Here is a 21194-nt window from a genome sequence, read left to right as displayed (position 1 = left end):
AGGAGAGAAAGGCACCCAAATTTGCAGGGGCTTTGTTCAAACATTCAAAATGATTTTGCAAGAATGATGAACAAGATGAGAAATTTTGATGAAATTGTTTCTAATGAATTGGCAAGGGTTGAGACAATGCAGCCAGTAGAGAAATAGGAAGAAAGGCCTGTGGGAATTCCTACAGTTGTTCCCAAAGCAAAATGGAAGAGAATTTTGATTGAGGTATCTTCTCAATCTGCCTCCTCACAACCTACTCCAAAAGAAGGATAACCAGCAGTAGAGGTCGTCAAGAATATTGGAAACGGAAAGGCCATAATCTTTGATTTTGTAGATGTTATGGATATCGAAGGAGATGCTAGTGTCTAGCCACCCTCCCCTTCGAGGGAAATGTTCAAAGATGATAATGCAAGGGAGTTACTCTTGGACCTTGATAGGGCAATTATCCCCAGTGTCATCCGAGAGGAAGAATCCAATGATGAAATGATAATTGTTGCCATACAATTCATGGTTGATGACAATTTTGTGAACACTACAGAGTTTAAGGTATTTTGGTTGAGGGAAAAAATGAATAATCTATCTGAAGAAGAGATTACAAATTTTGATTGGAATAATACTAATTGCACTCCATAAGATGCTAGGGAGATGGTGAAAAATAGTTGCATGACGCTAATCCCTAGATGGCATCTAGAGAACATTTTTGTGCTAGATTAGGTAATGAGACAAAATGACCCAATATATGCATAGGAATTTGGTAAGCATAGGTTAGGGTTTCATCCAAGAATTAAAGAATTTGCACTCTAGGAAAAGGCCCCAAATATAGAAAAGCCAATTATTTTACATGGAATTGAGCAAAGAGTAGGGGACGCAATCATAAAGACTCTAGTTGATACCTCAGCAGTAAAAGTTGCTACAATATCAATGCATGTTGTACATTTTGCAAAGGTGACAGCTGAAGAAGAAGAGAAAAGGCATGAGGAGCTCAAGAAGATAAATGTGGCTCTCAATGATGAACATAATAAGTTGTACATTGAGAATGTCATGTTAAAAAGGAATTGGTAGTAGGGGAGGCCACAAAAATGACAAAACTGTGGCTTGAGGAAATGCAAAAGATGAGGGAAGAGTTGCAAAGGATAAAAGAAGAATCAGAAAGTAAATACTTAGAAATAAAAAAAGGCCACTATTTTGCAAGTCATTGGCAAGGTACTCACCAAATTGGGTGAAGTGAATTCTTCTTATTCTAATGTATTTCATCTTAGAGCCCAATTGGGTGAATTTCTTTCATTCTTTCAACCTCTAAGGATCGCATGGTTCCCAAAAGTCACTATGTTAAAAGAAATTCTTTTAGCAGTAAAGAATATGCCCGATGCCCCCCAAGCTATGGGAGTAACATGGAAAAACTATAACCTTATGATAAAAGAGCTACCCCATATAGAAGAGGAGGACAAGCAGTTAAGAGAAAAAATGGAATCATTTAAGGGTCTTCAAAAAGGGGATAGTCCTGCAATTTTGACAGAGGATGGGAAGATCAAAGATTTAGATAGGTGGAAGTAGAATTTCAAAGAATCAATCGATGCAATCCTAAATTTGTTAGTAGGGGATCCCAATAGGCAAGATTCATATCATGTAATTATTAACAGGTTTCTTGATGTTAATTCTTTGTACAATTAATTCATTTTGGAAGTAGCAACTCTACCAACCAACAAGTCTAAAGAGGCCATGAACAAGCTACAAAAATTGAAATCCTTCACCTAGCCTACTGATGAGATTGTTGGATGGCACAAGAAGTATTTCTCTCTTGAACAAGAGAAGCCAAAGGAGGAGGACTACTCAATTTTATTCTCCATTTTTTTATTTCCTATTATCTTCTACCGGTTTCCATTTTGGGGAGCTATGATAAGAATCCTGAACCAACACATACCATCCCCAATGCACCTGACATCTAGCATCAAAGTTCAAAATTTGACTATGAGGTGTCATAGCAGAAGGACATCTAGCATCATTCCCATCAAACTTGTGGTTCTAGCCTCCAGAAGTTGTCATCACAACCACCCTCTTTAATGCATCCAGAAGGATCTCGTGTAGAGCATGTAAAGGAGATTCTTTAAGGCATATTCTAGCATAGGACAATCAATTTTTGGCTATTGATATGTGGCGACTAATTAGCAAAGTACTGTACACTCAGCATCTATCCTTGTGGGGGTCCAGGGCCAGATTGGGCCCAGGGAAAGCAGGCATAGCCCGCTATGGGGGTTTAGAGGCGGCAGCCCCCGAGAAAAAAAAATTGTCATTTTTTTGTTGATGAAAACCGACATTGTAATAAAACACTAAAAAGGCCAGCTTTGTTTGTTGCCCTAAAAATGCATGCTATAAGCGATTGGGATGCTTAAGGCATTGTAAGGTTGATATATTGTTTTGCCGGATAGTAAGATTGGACGGCTGTGTATGGTGGACGTAACCCATTCTGGGTGAACCACATTAAATCTTTATGCTATTTGTGTCTTGTTTTATTTCTTTATCTTTTGTATTTAAATCTGCATATAATTGTTAGTTCATATTTGCTTCGGATCTTCTTGAAACCCTAACAATTGGTATCAGAGAAAGGTTTTCTGTAAATTAGTAGGACTTTCAGATTTGAGTGGGAGCAATGGAGGATTCTAAATTCAAGGTCGAAAAGTTTAACGGTCAGAATTATCAGTTATGGAAAATGCAGATGGAGGATTACCTGTATCAAAAGGATTTGTGACGGCCATTGGAAGGAAAGGCAAAGAAAGTGACCGCAATTTCAAATGAAGAGTGGGACATTTTAGATAGAAAGGCACTGGGATCCATTTGATTATGCCTTGCACCGTCCGTAGCATTCAATATAACAAAAGCAAAAATGACTGTAGATTTGATGGCGACATTGGCTAAGTTGTATGAGAAACCCTCAGCTTTGAATAAGGTATTTCTTATGAAGTGTTAGTTTAATTTGAAAATGAGTGAGGGAGGATCTGTAGTAGAGCACTTAAATGAATTTAATACAATTACCATTCAATTGTCTTTGGTAAAAATTAATTTTGCAGAAGAGGTTAGGGCTCTCTTGATTTTATTTTCTTTGCCAGAAAGCTAGAATAGCTTGGTTATGGCTGTAAGTAACTTTGTCTCTAGTAAAAATACTTTGGTATTTGATGATATTGTTGGTGTTATCCTAAGCGAGGAAATGTGAAGGAAAAGCATAGGTGAGACTTCAACATCATCAAGTAATGTTTTGAATGTGGAGAACAGAGGAAGATCAAAGGAAAGAGGAAAAGGCCCTTGGAATGAGAAGTCACGAGGGAAGTCAAAGAAAGGATGCTCTCAATCTAGAGGAAAGAAAGATTGTTGGTACTGCGGAAAGCCTGGTCATCTAAAGAAAGACTGTTAGTCTCAAAAAAACAAAGGAGAAAAAAATGAAACTGACAGTAAGGAAGCTAATATTGCAAGTAATACTTTACAAGATACTTTAATCTTATGTTTGGATAATGTTAATGATTCCTGGGTAATAGATTCTGGGGCTTCATTTCATGCTACAACCCATAGAAAATATTTTCTAGATTATGTTCAAGGTGATTTTGGACAAGTATATTTGGGTGATGATGAGCCCTGTCAAATTGTTGGAAAAGGAAAGATAAAGATCAAGTTGCTGAATGGAAATGACTGGTTTCTGTAGGAGGTAAGACATGTTCCTAATTTAAGAAGAAATTTAATTTCTGCAGGGCAACTAGGTAGTGAAGGTTGCATAGTTACCTTCTCAGACAGTATCTGGAAGGTCACTAAAGGATCATTAATAGTAGCTAAAGGTGCGAAGGTAGGCACATTATATCTGTGTACTGGTAACACTTACTCTACCTTAGCTACTATAGATAAAGTTACTGTAGGGACAACAACAATAGATGCTACAAGAACAAATTTGATAATGTGGCACCATAGGCTTGGGCACATGAGTGAGAAAGGGATGAAAATCCTTCACTCCAGAAATCTATTGCCAGGACTAAAGAAGATTGATTTAGAGTTCTATGAAAACTATGTTTATGGAAAATAGAAAAGAGTCAGATTTCTGAAGGTTGGGAAAGAGAAGAAGAGTGAGAAGTTAGAGATTGTGCATTCAGATGTATGGGGACCGGCTCGGGTATCATCTCTTGGTGGCTCTTGCTATTATGTTATTTTTATTGATGACTCAACTAGAAAAACATGGGTATATTTCCTAAAACAAAAATCAGATGTTTTCAAAACTTTTAAGAAATGGAGAGCTTTGGTTGAGAATGAGACAGGAAAAAAGTTGAAGTGTTTCATATCGGATAATGGAGGTGAGTATTGCAGCAAAGCATTTGAAGATTATTGCTCCTTAAATGGGATTCAAAAGTAGAAGACAGTTCCAAGAACTCCACAGGAAAATGGTGTGTCAGAGAGAATGAATAGGACTATCATGGAACGCGCGAGGAGCATGAGATTGCATGTTGGATTGCCCTTACATTTTTGGGTAGATGTTGTACATACTGTTGTCTATTTGATAAATAAAGGACCTTCAACCCCTTTGGATGGTGGTATTCCAAAGGAGGCATGGACTAGTAAAAAGGTAAATTATTCTTTTCTGAAAACCTTTGGTTGTGAAGCTTTTATCCATGTTGATAAAGAAAATAGAACCAAGCTTGATGCTAAATCTTAGAAAATGTACCTTCATTGGATATGGGATAGATGAATATGGCTATCAGTTATGGGATTTTGAAAATAAGAAAATAATTAGAAGTAGAGATGTTATATTCAATGAGAAAGTTGTGTATGAAGAACAGATGCAAGAAAAGAAGCATGAACAGGACAAACAAGAATATGTGGTGTTGGATGAAATTCCTGAAAATGAAATGCCACAGGTACCTGATGCTCAGCAACAACAGAATGTCCCACAAACTCCTACAAGTGTTAGACATTCTACGAGGTCAAGTAGACCCCTTGAAAGATTTTCTCTTTCTTTGTATTCTTGTAACGTCATAAATTGTACGCACTTGCTAAAGCAGTACAATTTAACACCTAGTTCAGCACCCACCCTGGCGCAGTTGCATTTTGCATTACAGTTCCCCTTTAGCACTTAATTAATCAAATTAATTAGGTCTAAGGTCCTATTTCATCATCCTCCACATCATAAAGTCGGGCCCTTTCGTTAAAGTGTGCCTCTTTTCATGTTATTCCTCCAATACATCATCTAATCAAAAACCCTAATTAAGTCCTATTTCGAACTTGGGGGCTTGATTTCGGGGGTCAAAACATCTCGAAATCACCTGTAACTTCAGGATTCTCTCTAAAATCATCATATCTGACGGCCCTGAAAATTTGGTGAAAAGTTGTCGGGACCATGGCTCCCGGAGTGCACACGGTCCCAGACATTTTTCCTGAAATTTTAGGAGCATGATCCAATCATAAAATAAAGCTTAACCCCAAGAAATTGGTGGGATATTCAATCTCTAGGTCGGCCAAAAGATGAAATTGCGACCTAGGGTTTCATACATAAGAGCTCTCTTTCTTCATTTGAAGGGATCGGAATTTTGTTTTCAGGAACCTCATATGCAGCGAAAGAGCAGATCTTTGAAGACTTCAACAACTTTCAACATCCCTCTATCAAGCATTTATCAATTCCATTTATCCATTTAGGGCTTGGAAGACATTGAAGAACAATAGGAGATTACCGACTGAAGATTGGCTTGTACCCCTCCCTTGAGGGTTGGGTATGATTTCATGTTGTTTTCATGTCTTTGCATAAGCTTCAATATATCATTTATCCATGCTTTAGATCACTTTGCATCTTGATTTAGAGCATTTACATTATCATTTACAAGCAATTAGGGTTTACTTTCTAGGTTGCTCTAGTTTGCTTACTTGCATTTTAGATCTTGCACACACACAAGGTCTGCACACACATTACTTTTACAATACAACTTGGCTATTCGTGGAGGTGGAAATCACCAAAGCGGGGGTTTTACTAAGGCAAAACCCTATATAGCCACCCAAACACTCTTTTCAGATATAAGTGCAGGTTTTAGGACTCGGACGACGCCACAGGTTGCAGATCCGGGAAAAGCAGGTCGAGACAGCACCCCACATCAAATTGCAGAGCAGAATACCAGGACAGGGGCCTGGGGCACCCTGGTCTTGTCAGGACAGGGGCACTAGGTGCCCTGGTCCCTGGGACAGAGGCGCTGGGCGCCCTGGTCCTCCTGACAGACAGCATTTCAGACAGTTTCCCAGAGTGCAAAACAGCAGTTTCAGGTGCAGTTTCAGGTGCAGAATCAGGACAGTGGCGCCCGCGCCCCCGTCCCGAACATTTCCACTCAGATTTTGACTCTGGGTACGCATTTGCATTCTTTTTTTATCCTTGTGTTTACAACTTTCCATTGTTTAAGTTCAATTCTGCAATCTTGTTGTTAGCTCATACTTGCATTTTAGGGTTAGGAATTGAACTTGCATAATCTTACCTTTCAAATACAACGAAGGAATAGAAATCCTAATAGGTAGCCCATGGCTCTCTCTTTCACAAAAAGAAGTAGCCAATTGTGCGATACCTCTAGGCTCTTTCGTATTCCATAATGTGTGACAAGAGGTAGGATTAGGGCATGTTAACCTAGTCTCGCTTTTTCTCCCACACAATTCTATATTATTAACTGATTCTGGTGAACTAGAAGAATATGAAGAAGCAATGTAGGTGGATGCCAAACAACAGTGGGAGCTAGGAATGAAAGAGGAGATGGACTCCTTGATGAAAAATAAGACTTGGGACTTAGTTCGTTTACCTGTAGAAAAAAGAGCCTTGCCTAAGAAATGGGTTTATAGGTTGAAGGAGGAGGAAGGAGGTTAGAAAAGATATAAGGCCAGACTTGTGGTAAAAGGTTTTACACAGAAAAAGGGTATAGATTGTGATGAAATATTTTCTCTAGTTGTAAAAATGACCTCAATTAGAACTGTACTTAGTCTTGTGGCTACAGATGATTTTCATCTTGAACAATTAGATGTCAAAACAGATTTTCTCCATGGAGATTTGAAGGAGGAAATTTACATGTTGCAACCATAGGGATATGAGGTCAAGGGTAAGGAGAACTTGGTGTGTAGGTTGAAGAAAAGTTTGTATGGCCTAAAGCAAACACCCTGACAATGGTATTTAAAATTTGATAGTTTCATGGTTGAACACGGTTATCATAGATGTCATTGTGATCATTGTGTATATTTTAAGAGATTGGATAATGGCAGTTATATTATCCTGTTGCTTTATGTTGACATGCTTGTTGTTGGGTCTAACATGCAACATATAAATGATCTTAATCAGAAATTAGCCAGGTCATTTTCTATGAAGGATTTGCATGCAGCTAAGCAAATTATGGGTATGAGGATTACACGGGACAGGAAAAATAGAACCTTGAATTTGTCCCAAAGTGAGTATATAAAGAAGGTGTTGAAAAGATTTAGCATGCAGGATGCAAAAGCAGTTAGTACACCTTTGGCTAGTCATTTCAAATTGACTAAGGAGATGTGCCCAAAGGTATAAGAAGAGGCAAATAAAATGTCTAACATCCTGTATTCATCAGCTGTTGGTAGTCTGATGTATGCAATGGTATGCACAATGCTAGATATTGCACATGCAATAGGAGTTGTGAGTAGGTTTATGAGTAATCTGGGTATGGAACATTGGAATTCTATGAAATGGATTCTTCGGTATTTGAAAGGAACCACTATGAAGGCATTATGTTTCAAAGGATCTAATACTACTTTGAGTGGATTTGTTGACTCTGATCTGGCAGGTGATTTTGGTTCACGGAGGAGTACTACAAGGTATGTTTTTACTATAGGGGGAATTGATGTCAGTTGGATTTCTAAGCTACAAAAGGTTGGTGCACTTTCAACCACTGAAGCTGAGTATGTTGCTGCTACAGAAGCGAGCAAGGAGATGATTTGGTTACAATGTTTTCTAGAGGAATTGGGTCAGACACAGGAGGATTGCCCATTGTATATCAATAGCCAGAGTGCCATTCATCTTGCGAAGAACTCTACTTTTCATTTAAGAAAAAAGCACATTCAGCTCAGGTACCACTTCATCTAGACGGTTTTGGAGGAGGGTCAGTTACAGCTTGAGAAGATTCACACAAGTGAGAATCCTGTCGATATGTTCACGAAGGTAGTTCCACATGAGAAGTTAATTTCTTTATCAGGTTCTATTGGTCTTCTTGATTGATAATTATGGAATTTATACCAGTCAAGTCCAAGTGTTTTATCCAGTGGATGCTGCAAGTATAGTGGTATCGTCTAGTATCAATCTCCAAGTGGGAGATTGTTTGGTGTGGAGCTTGATCAATCTCTAAGAGGGAGATTGTTGATATATGGTGACTAATAAGCAAAGTATTATACACTCGACATGTATCCTCGATGGGCCTCGGGAAAACGGGTGTAGCCCACTGCGGGGGTTTGGGGGCGGTAGCCCCCGAGAAAAAAAATTTTGCCATTTTTTTGTTGATGAAAACTGACATTGTAATAAAACCCTAAAAAGCCCGACTTTGTTTGTTGCCCTAAAAATGCATGTTATAAGTGGTTGGGATGCTTAAGGCATTGTAAGGTTGATATACTATTTTTGCTGGATAAGAAGAAAGATTGGACGATTGTGTATGGTGGATGTAACCCATTCTGGGTGAACCACGTTAAATCTCCATGTTATCTGTGTCATGTTTTATTTCTTTATCTTTTGTATTTAAATCTGCATATAATTGTTAGTTCATATTTGCTTCGGATCTTCTTGAAACCCTAACATTGACAAGTGTCTAACTCGGCCTGAAGCTTGTTTTATCTCCCTTGTCCTATAAAAGGGAATTCAGGGCCAGTAAGAATAGATTCTGAAAATTTTAAGTAAAATGTATTAGGAACCAATTAGAGGCAATTGAAGCAAGAACACATCTTTTCTATAGATATTTTGCACTCCTATCATCTTGTATCAACTTTTGAATATTAATAAAAGAAATCATTGGTAGGTTGTCTCATTTCTCTATGTACACTTTTGTATGAATCTATGTGTTAATGGCATATCTATTTGTCTTCCTCAAGTAGGGATGTGTAGTTTTGAAATGGGTCTCTTTTAATGAAGGAGTTAAATTCTATTCCAAACTATTGCAATAGGCATACAATAAAACGTATTTCAGTCTTGTTGTAATTTTAAATAACATAATATGCAAGTCATAAATATGTTCAAATGTGCTGCAATGATGATAGATTACAATGAGTTTTAATTTTTCTATAGATTTGAATCTGTTTACTATAGGATAGACACTAGTCATATCTTCTTAGAGTGTTTTAGAATCATTCATCCTCAAAATACTTTTTATTTATGTTTGTAGGAGTAGGTACAGAGTTAGTATTAGTTTGTAACTTGTCCCAATAGCTAAGTGAGAGCCAAAAGACTAGGATTGTAGTCAAAGTCTAGAGTATTGAAGCTTTCCTTGGTATATTTTCATTAGGATATTTTCTTAAACAATAATGTCCATGTATACACTTGAGTAGTCTATTAAGGCACTGTATAGGTACAACCGCCTTGGTCTTGCAAAGCCAAAAGTGCAAAAGATCTGAGTCCCGAGACTAGATCTTGTTCGTTGGCCAAATCCTGTCATAAACCTATTGATGAGAAGGTGGCTAAACCTCTAGGGTTTAAGATCTATTGATTTGAAAACCAACAATACCAACCTCAATGAGAAGAGTAATAAAACTAATAGTAGGGAAAGAGAAACCATCATACACCTTGATCATTATGTCAAATTTATCATATGTTACTTAATGCAATTGTAAAGTATAGAGATATTCTTCAATGATCACATTCACCACACATACGGGATCAATGAGCACCCCTCGTGAGAGTTTGTCTTTGATATTCTTAGTGATAAATAATGGTCCATTAGGTGCATCAATAGTCTCACTAGGATCAAAGGTAATGCATAAGTCCTTAGGAGGTGTAGGTTTGTCAAAAACATTTACAACATTATTAGACTCAATGCCAAGGTCATCGAGAGAATATGCAAGAGGCTCAGACTCAACCACATTAGTAGAATGGGAAGACAAAGGATTAGTAAAGATTTGGAGATTTTGATTAAGGGGATCTACAAATTTGTTTCTTTTGTCATTCACACAAGATACAGATATGTCAATTTTATCAATGAAGTTTTGAATATCTCCTTAAGGTATAACCCTTCCCAGTATCGTGGTCGGGTTAATAGTGATATTGGCAAAAGGCTTTGGAATCATTATAAGATGGCAAAGGTTTGGAGGTATCAACTATCTTGATGGGAGGAAGTTTAAACATATTATTATTTATTAATTTTGACATTATGCTATGCAAAGACACAAAAGGAGGAGTAAATTATTTTCTAAAGTATTTGGATAAAGGGGCCACATTTGATGTTGTAGCTGCCACTTGAATATTTATTTTGTTGTTTATCTTGATGTATCCCTTGTTCAATTTAAACTTTGCAAAATATTGTTAAGCACTCTCATTCTTATCAACTAGAGCCATTGAAGGAGATGATTCAAATTGAGTCACTTGAAGCTATTAATTATGAAGCACTACACACAACCGTGTAAAGGAAGTAAACTCGGAAAAGAGAAGGTTATCCCTGATGTCTTTTTGTAAATAAGCATTTAAAATAATTTGAACATATTGATTAGGCATAGGATAAGCAATTTGAGAATACAAATGTTTATATCTACCAATAAAATCAGTCACTTTCTCTTTAACCCCTTTCTTACAATTAATCAAATCAGTCAAAGTAATCTTATAACCAATATTATTGTGAAATTGTTGAATGAAAGCATTAGCTAATTGTTGAAATGATGTAATAGAATAAGAAGCTCAAGAACAATACCATTTCAATTTTTTATCCCTAAAGGTTTGAGTAAACAATTTAGCCATGTCTTTTGTCATGAGCAAAGTCACTACAAAAAGTTTGAAATATTTTCACATGAGTCAAGGGATCACTTTTTCCATTGTAAAGTTCCAATTGAGGGACTTCAATATGTTTGGGAGGGACAACACGGACAATGTCATCAGATAATGGGATTGCTACATCAAATATGGGCACATTAAACTTGGATTGGGTAATGGAAGCCAAATGTTGTTGTAAGGATGCAACAATTTGGGCTAAGTTATTAATGATTTCTTTGGTGGGTTGATTGAAATTGAACATATTAGATTGTGATAAAAAAACTATTATTGTATGTAGGCAGAGGTTGAGAGTAAGGAGGTGGAACACTATGATATGTGGGTATGGGAGATGATTGGGACATGAATGGAAGACTCACGAAAGGAGATTTATAATAATTTTGATTAACAAGGTTTCCCCCTTGACTAACATGTGTAGGATTAATATTTTGTGTGGAATTAGTCATGCTAGAAGATGTAAATGTATGTACACTAGGTAGGATGTAGGCATAAAAATAGAATGATTGACATGACTAGTGGGTTGAGAGTAACCAAGTACTTTGGCACAACTTTTGATAGGAATGATATTAGTGTCAACAATATGAGCAAGGTCACACAACAAATCAACACCAATTTTATCATTTTACACCATTATTTTTAATCCTTCAATCAATGGGATTGCCTCACTTTCTGGGTATTGTTGACTCATCCATTGTTGAAGATTTTCAAATTCACTATCAATCTTCTCCAATTGGTCAATGGTAACCCTAGTTAGTGATTCATCCTTATCATGATAATTATGAAAAGAATGGGGAGAAATGAAAAAATTTGTTGGGTTCGAGAAAACATCAACATTCTCATGAAACAAGTTATCCAAATTAGGCTCCATATCCTTAGTACTTAAACCTTGGGAAGCCTTAATTCTACAACTTCTTCTCACAGGAATATTGTAGGTAGGATTAATGGTAACAAAACTCATGCACAAAGGAGGGAAATTCAAATGCACAAATTGAAGATTATGATTAAACAATGCAAGATTTTGTAAAAGTGGTTGATTAACCAATTAATTAAGCAATTTGATTTGTGAATTTGAAAGTTAAATGCATGTAAATCATAGCATAACATGTCATAAAAATCAAATATGAAAATGAACTTGAAAAATAAAGCAACCCACAAGTAGATTTTAGAATTATAAATTAGGGTTTATGTGAATTCAACCTCTAAATTTATGTAATTCAATTGAAGTGCAAATTTGAATTTTAAAATGCATAAACAATCAAATCTGAGATAATGAATCCAAATTAGGCAACCCACAAGTTCAATTTTAGAATTATAAATTAGGGTTTGTGTGAACTTAATCTCTAAATTTATGTAATTAAATTGAAAATGAAACTTGTAAGTGTAAATTTAAATTTGAAAATGCATAAACACTCAAATATGAGATCACAAATCATAAATTAAGGTGTCAGAAATTGGATTCACTAGAATGTTGTTGGCAATTTGGAGGAATTGATTATGTGTTGCATTGATGTTTTGTCATTGATTTCAACACTAGTTGTTTTGGTTGTTTACCGGTATCTGGTTGGTCCCAGTAGGATGATTGGTTTCTGGTTGATAAGATCATGTTGATCCAGTATGCTCTAGTATGCTTTGGTCTATGGAATTGGTTTGGATTGGTTATTCATATGTTCCTGATGTATATCACATTCAGTTGGTTCGGGATTTGATGATTCAGAAGCTATCACTTGTTCTAGTAAGCCTTCTGGTTACTGGTGAGGGTTTTATCGGCAGAGCTTTGTTGAAGATCTTTTGATATTATGCATAAGTGGTGTTGGTGTGGATTCTAGAAGGTTATCCATATGTTGTTGGTTATCATGTTTGTGTTCCAGTTGTTTGTCATGTTTCATTTGGCTTATGGATACCTATTATAGGTCTGGTGGTTATTCTGTTAGGTTATGAACCGGTTTATGTAACCTGTGGGTTGATGCTCCCAACACGTTATCGGTTGGATTCACTAATTGGATTATGTTGTTTTGGTCTTAGGCCGACTTGGTTGATCATTAGTGATGCAACCATAACTGATAAGATCCCTGAAAAGAGTCAATCGGCTTATGCAACAAGAGAGACACAACGAAAGCAACAAGCAAACACAACAAATTCATATAAACATGTCATATTCAAGTCATAGAACTTCTGGTAATCATCTGGTAACCATAAGATTATCATCAAAGTGTTAGAAATTGACACTCAATTGGTTGGTTTCACTATGTTGTCATTGATGGCAACATGATATTTTGTTTTGGCTTCATGTTTTGGTTCAATTGTCTACCAGTAGGCACTTCACAAACACTACACCAACAATGACACTGGCAGATAGAAGGATTTCTTTGGTTACCAGTAATGTAGGTCGACATGGTTTAGAATATGGTTATTGGTATTGGAGGATGACATCTCTTGGATCCAGCATCGACAATTGTTATTGATAATCATGTATTTATGTTATCCAGCTGACATGTAATTTGATATTGTAATAATCTTTATAAGCTGACATAAGGCATGATAAGTTGTATAGGGTATATAGGTCAGTTGGATTAGATCATTTTGAGATAGATATGGTGATGGATATGTGGATGTGATATAATGTGAAATATATCAGAGAGATTATGTATGTGAGGATATTTTTCTAAGGGTTATTCTGGTAAAGGGTTTAGGGTTTCAGACCAGAATAGATAGAGCTTAACTAGATCTATATTCTGCCATAGAAGATGCTATCTTTTACAATTCAATACTTCTTTGGATTGTAGTCTAGATTTATATGTAATCAGTGAGGCTCCTTTTGTGATTGAGTAGTGTGCTCTAGGTTGTAAGCCTTCCTGCAAGTGCAGGCCCTTTATATTTTGTAATATCTCTTCATATGGCCAGTGGATTGATATTGTGGGTCACAAATCCCACCGTGGTTTTTCCTCTTTGATGTTTTTCACATATAATTATGTGTTTTATGGTCCTCATTTATGTGATTGGCTTATTGGTTGCTTTACTTCTTTCAATTCTATATGTATTGGTATACTGGTTGATGTATGCATGTTTTAATAAGGCTAAAATTGATCATTCTGGTATAACACTAATTCACCCCCCCCCCCCCCCTCAGTGTTATTGGATTCAAACAATTGGTATCAGAGCCTTGTACCTCGAAGGAAGTTTAATAGCTTGAGAAAGATCTTGAATCCAGAATACATGGACATGGGCTTGGAGAAGCAACTTGAGATGGCACTTGAAGATTATGATATTGAAAGGTTGAAGAAATTAAAGCTACAAGATAAATTGAATTATGCTAAGGAATTTATTCTTGTCTTACAGGAGAGGCTATCATTTGTTCAGGCTAGGAGGAAGGAACTTTTGCAAAATCAGGTTGATGAAGAGAAAGATGCACTTAAGGAACAATGTCATAAATTGAGTCAGGAGAACAAGGTTATGAGAAATGCAATGCAAGCTATAACTATGATAATGTCTAAGGAAATTGAGGACCAGAAGAAAAAGGAAGAAAATCTTGTTGTATCCCTGAAGAACAAATTTGAAGAATGTGGTAGGTTGGTTCATGAGAATGATATGTTGATAACTGATTTAGTACAATCCCAAAGTAATGAACAAGAGCTTGAGAAATAAATGATAATTTTGAGAGAAGATCTAACTACTACAAGTGAGTACAAAGATAAATTCAAGATTAGTTCAACACAATTAGATGAGTCATTGAAGAGACAAAGGTAGATTGGAGATTTCAATGGACTTGGATTTGAGCAAGGATAGAGTTCTGGTACTGCTAATGAAGATCAAAACCATAAGACACGGATAAGGCAATTTAATGCTTATAAATTTAATTGTAGATGTTTTGTTTACAATATATTTGGTCACATGGCTAGGAAATGTAGAAACTACAAAAATTACAACCTTGATTCTACTCCCGGTAAATATTCTAAATGTAATAAGTATGGTCATAAGATAGAAGATTGCAGAATGAATGTTAAATGCTATGCATGTGGATAATTTGGACATATGGACAATCAGTGCAGGTCAAGCAATTATATTGGTTTTAACAAAGTAATTCAAAAGAACAATGTTACATGTTATGCACGTAATGAGGTTGGACATATTGCTAGATTTTGTAGAAGCAGAAATCTACCGGTTGGTAATGGAGGATCAAATGAGAAAGGGAAAGAAAAGGTAAGTGAAATTCGGCAAGATCATACTCAAAGATGGGTGAGGAAGACTAAAGAACAATCAGCAGATGGGAATGCACCTGTTACTAAATTGACAGAGGAAGTTTCTCCTGCGACAACAAGTAGCTCATCTGGTAACTAAGGCAGATGCCTTAGGGGTAGGCAATATTCATGAAGATACTGCATATACCCTAGGAAGAGGTTTTGGAAGATGTTCCAGACATTGGAGATGCTTATCGAGCATGAATATGTTTTGTTTGAGATCCGATATCTTTCACCGGTAGTCATTGATGTCAAGGAAAGATTAGGTTTGTCTCGAAGGATAAAAGGTCGAATTCACTTCATTTTTAATCACCTTGCATTCAGATTGATTTCAGTGTGATTAAGAGAGATTAGATATCTTCTTGAGTGATTTCACCAGCGATTGGAAGAATTTGTTAAGGGTTTCACCGAAAGTGATTAAAGGGTATTTATCTTTAAACATGGAAGTGAGATCATCATATATTCCTATCTTTGTTGCAAATCCGACTGTAGTAGAAGTCAAGGACCATCCTAAGCCAATTTTGAAGCGATATCCGCATGTGGCTACCCTGGAAGATTCAGTTGGAGCATTTTCCCATGTTTTGGAGGGAGTTGTTTATGTTGAAGATGTTAGGGAATACATACATTGTCACATTGAGGATTTAGGGACATCTAATATAAAGAGCGTTTACATGAGTGAACTTATGGGAGATTCTGGAAAGATCAAACCGGCATACAAGCACATTGAAGACTTAGGGTTTACCAACATCTTGGACATTCCAAAATTTGAAGATGAAATCATTCGGTGTGTTTTGAGCAGAGTACATGGAGAGTTTATCTGGCTAGATAGACCTTACAAGATCACCAAGGAAGCTATCAGGGAAATCACTTGTTTACCACAGGTTCGGTAATGTCCAGATAAGAAAGTTTTGAATGATTATGTCAACAAAATAATTGGCACAACATCTGACAAAAGATCTATGAGAATAAGCACTATTACCGACACAGACATAAAATTTGGTAGCATGATCATCGATTATAAGGTAACTCAGTCAAACCAACTGACAACTATTTCTAGCTCCTGGATTTTTGCAGCTTACAAAATGATGAGAGAAAATGAGAAATTGGATCTATGTGGTTAGATGTTAGATGAGTTATTAATAAACCTAGGAAAGATTAAAGGTGAAAAGAAAGGGACTTTCTGGTATGGAAACTTGATTGTCTTCTTAATGTTATTTTTCATGAATAACATTCCCAGTTTTGGGAAGAGACAATGGGCATTTGATATCTTGGTAGGGAGACAATTGGAACAGTCAATTGCTACTTTAGGCAGTCAGAGAGTCGATAAAGTATGGGGATATTTTAAGGGATTCCAAAAGTATATGAAATCTAGGGAATGGGTTCCTAAGAATAATGTTGAAAAATACTCAACTGACATATGCTTCATGGTGAAGAAAGATGAAACATTTATGGAAGCAGTTAAGCCCCAGAAGATTTGGATTGGGGAAATAGGCTATGAAGTGGATGCACATATCCTTGAGGCTTATGCAAAAATGTTGATTGATGCACCTATTGATGAGGTAGAGAAGCCCTGTGGTATTGCAAAAGAGAAATCACAAGAGGTTGAAACTGAGTTCAACCAGAAGAAGAGAGAGAAGAAGGAAGGAAAAGCAAGCAAGTTTGTAGAGAAGGTTTCACAAGACATCAAAGCATTAATTGATGTTGTCCTAGAGAAAGTTGGGAAGAGGAAAGAACAAAAAGTGTTCATTGAGACTATCATAGCTGAGTCTGAATTTGAGGATGACACACCCCTAGTATTCAAGAGGGTTGTAAGGAAGAAAATAGAGGAAACAAAAGTAGAGGCTAAAAAAACCGGTTAGGAAGTTACATTCAAAATACTAACATAGAAGCAAGCACCAAAAGCAACACCTTCAACTCCATCTGGTACTACAAGAAGGAAGAAGAAGAATGACATTGACATGGCTATTCAATCTGGTAATGTAACTATCATTCCACCAAAAAGTTGTGCAAAATTAGTTGATGAAATAACTAAGGATGGCATGTTAAAGAATGTACAGTTTTACTATGATCATTTAGAGAATGATGAGCAAAGAGAGGTAGAAGAAGCAGTATTGTTATATTTGGATATTGATAAGAAAGCCTTAATAGAAATTGAAGATCAAATACTGGAAGAATTGTATGATATGTTAGATGCTAGGAGACTATCAGCAATGCAAGAAGACAAACACATAAAAATTTAAGAATTGTTATCTATTTGTGTTTCTATTACTCTAGAGGAAATGGATAAGACACTTGAGGTTGCAGATAGAAAAGTCTTTAACAACAAACATAGGATAACCAGTCGTATGCTAGGAAGGGCAAATGATATAATAAAGGAGACCCAAAAGGCATGGGTTAAGTTCTTAGGAGAGAACAGAGGTTTCTTTACTTCAGCAGAATCAAAGACAGACATTGCAGATGCCCCAGTTGAAGGAAAACGAAAGGGTATTATGGGTACTTCACCCTCAATTTTGAAAAACATTAAGATAGTGGAAATTAAGCCCCTGGTAGATACAAGTATATAGACAAAAGTTAAGATGTCGGCTAATAGAAAGAGTGAAAAGGTTGATATTGTATAGGATACTAATGTTGACGATAACAGTCCCCCAAATACAAATGTACAAGTTGAGGTTACGGTTCCTACAAGGGAACCGACAGTTATAGAGACTACACCAAGTGGTGAAGCCACCGGTGCAATTGAGGAAACTATAAAGGATAAATCAATAGAGGAGAAGAAAGGAGAATCTAGCAGGGTACCGGTAGTGGAACCATCATTGTTGTCAATTGACACCTCACAGGTTGTAAAGAAAAATGTAATTGAGATGAGTCCTACTGAACTCATGATGATGGTTGCACAGAAATTGATGAAGGAGGGATCTACAGATAAAGGGATTATTGATCAGTCTATCACTTTTTTACATATACAAATCCCGGATTACAAGATTGACAGGGAAGCGAGCCCATCCGGAAAGCTTAAGACAAATACTGAGCAAATTTCAAAGGATTTTCAATCCTTGCAGCAAATTTCAAATAGGAAAGCACTGGAAAGGTTAACACAGGCTAAAAGAGTTGCATTTGATCTGGTGATTGAATCTGAGAAGAAGCAGATTGATGAATAGATAATTCTTTGAATCAATGTACAAATATTTATAGGGTATGTTGTAACACAGATATACTTATAGTTGATGTGGATAAGAAGATAAAGGAATTTCAAGAGAAAATTGCAAGAATAGCTAATTCTTTTGATGGATTGACTTCATTGACTACATCCATTGATGGTGAAATTTTGATTTTGTAAGCCCAAATTTTTGTTCTTGAGAAGGGAAAAGACAAAATCATAAGAAGAGTCAGAAGTCTTAGAGGCTCGATGAGTCCTCGGTTGGATTCACTTAGTGTACAGAAGAAGAAAATATGGATATAGTTGGGAAGCCCACACCAGTATAGATAAATAACAAAGAGTCATTTGCACATATACTAAATCAACTTGTATATATTTCCGACACTTTCAAATCTGGTTGGGATGCTTATCTTGAGCTATTGGAGAAGGCATATCTTGAAATTTTCAAATTTGTTAAGCTCCAGTAAGATATTTTTGGGATATTCATTCTACAGTTTTGAATCTTTGACATTCTTTTTAGAATTTTTTATGAAATTGATGTCAAAGGGGGAGTGATATACATTAGGGGGAGACATGGAGTATGGAGTATTTTTTAATGTTCAGCTCAGGGGGAGTGGGCAGGATGAAACCGGAAGATGAAACCATGACCCATTTTCACATGAGTGTTGCCATCAATGCCAAAGGGGGAGATTGTTGGAAATTGACACTCAATTAGTTGGTTTCACTATGTTGTCATTGATGGCAACATGATATTTGTTTCAGCTTCATGTTTTGGTTCAGTTATGTACCGGCAAGCACTTCATAAACACTACACTGGCACAGGCACAGGCACCGATGGATAGAAGGATTTCCTTGGTTACCAACAATGTAGGCCAAAATAGTTTAGAATATGGTTATTGGTATTGGAGGTTGACATCTCTTGGATCCGACATTGGCAATTGTTTTTTATATTCGTGTATTTATGTTATCTAGCCTACATGTAATTTCATATTGTAATAATCTTTGTAAGCCGACATAAGGCATGATAAGTTGTATAGGATATATAGGTCAGTTGGATTAGATCATTTTGAGATAGATACGGTGATGGATATGTGGATGTGATATAATTTGAAATATATCAGAGAGATTATGTATGTGAGCGTATTTTTGTAAGGGTTATTTCGGTAAAGTGTTTAGGGTTCCAAACTAAAACAAATAGGGCTTAACCAGAACTATATTCTGGCATAGAAGATGCTATCTTTTGCAGTTCAACACTTCTTCAGATTGTAGTTTGAATTTATATGTAGTCAGTGAGGCTCCTTTTGTGATTGAGCAGTGTGCTCTAGGCTATAAGCCTTCCTGCAAGTGCAAACCCCTTATATTTTATAATATCTCTTCATATGGTCAGTGGATTGATAATGTGGGTCATAAATCCAACTATGTTTTTTCCTTTTTGAGGTTTTCCACGTATAATTTTGTGTGTTATGGTTCTCATTTATGTGATTGGCTTATTGGTTGCTTTACTACTATCAATTTTGTATGTACCGGTATATCAGTTAATGTATGCATGTCTTAATAAGGCTAAATTTGATCATTTTGGTATAACACCAATTCACCCCCCCTCTCAGTGTTATTGGATTCCAAAACAAAGAACATCTGGTAGTTAACTGGTTACATGTAGGCTTCAAGCCAGAAATAGCCCAACCGCGACACTAAAGATCAACCAGATCATAACATGTGAATCTCAATCCTTATTCTAAGTTCTACTTCCTCTACCTCTACAAATGATTACATAACATCATATTTATACCCATTGAAACATATCCGAGTCAGCCTCAAAATATTACATTCACCAATGTAGGAAAATGAAATGTGTAATTAGGTCAGCCCTAAGATTTAAGAAATATTTCTGAAAAATCACAACCAAGTGATGTGATTCAGCAGAAAGGTCGGCCACACACCAAAGAACATCAGACAAGACCCAAGATGCATCCAAATGCCAAGAATCATGTTGATAATGAAGGAAAACCAACTGGTAAGTGCAAGAACTATCCCAAGAACCTAGAAACAGCCAACCAGAAGTGATAACTGACCAGAGAAGAACCCAAATGAACTAGAAATCTGCAATCAGCCACATGAAACTGCCAGGAAACTACAAACAAGATTTTCTATGAAGAACAAGTAGCTACCAGTACATACTGTTAAGAATATAGAAACTGCACAAAGAACTAAACAAGAAAGGAAAATGTTTTTGGTTGATGCAAGAATGCTCATCAATCGGGGATTCTCCCACATCAGACAACCCAAGTAGAAAAAAGATGTTCCATGAGAGGAAACTCATGAACGTCTAAAAGGATTCAGAATGAAGATCTCGTGCTCATTTCTAATCCAAACATCTTCTTTATCTGATAATCTCTACTCTATCTCTCCCTGTGCTTCAACTAGCTTCTCTAATCTATGACTCTCTTTGTTCCTCTTTCTTTGCTTCGGATCTGCACATTGCCTTTATGTACTGCCTTCTTTCTTTTGCAACTCAATATTTCTTCTGCCACAACACTTCATCTGGTTTGTTACCATCAACTTCATGTCATCCAATTCTATCTATCCATCAGACTCATCTGTCAAATCCTTTTGCCAACTCATGTCACCTTCGGGTATAATCTCTACAATTGGTTCTATCAAATCTTTCTTCAAATACTCTGGTATAACCTCTACAACCAGTTCTATCAAACCTTCTGGTATAACCTCTATTACCAGTTTCCTACAACTTTTCTCAAGACTCAGATTCTTCACCTCCTTCTTTTTCTCCTTCAAAGAAATCAATATGAACTCCTACCCATCCTTTTCAATAGTAACTAGG

The sequence above is a fragment of the Cryptomeria japonica genome, chromosome 6, assembly GCF_030272615.1.
Source record: "Cryptomeria japonica chromosome 6, Sugi_1.0, whole genome shotgun sequence".
Lineage (NCBI taxonomy): Eukaryota > Viridiplantae > Streptophyta > Pinopsida > Cupressales > Cupressaceae > Cryptomeria > Cryptomeria japonica.
This window is presented reverse-complemented; position numbering follows the sequence as displayed.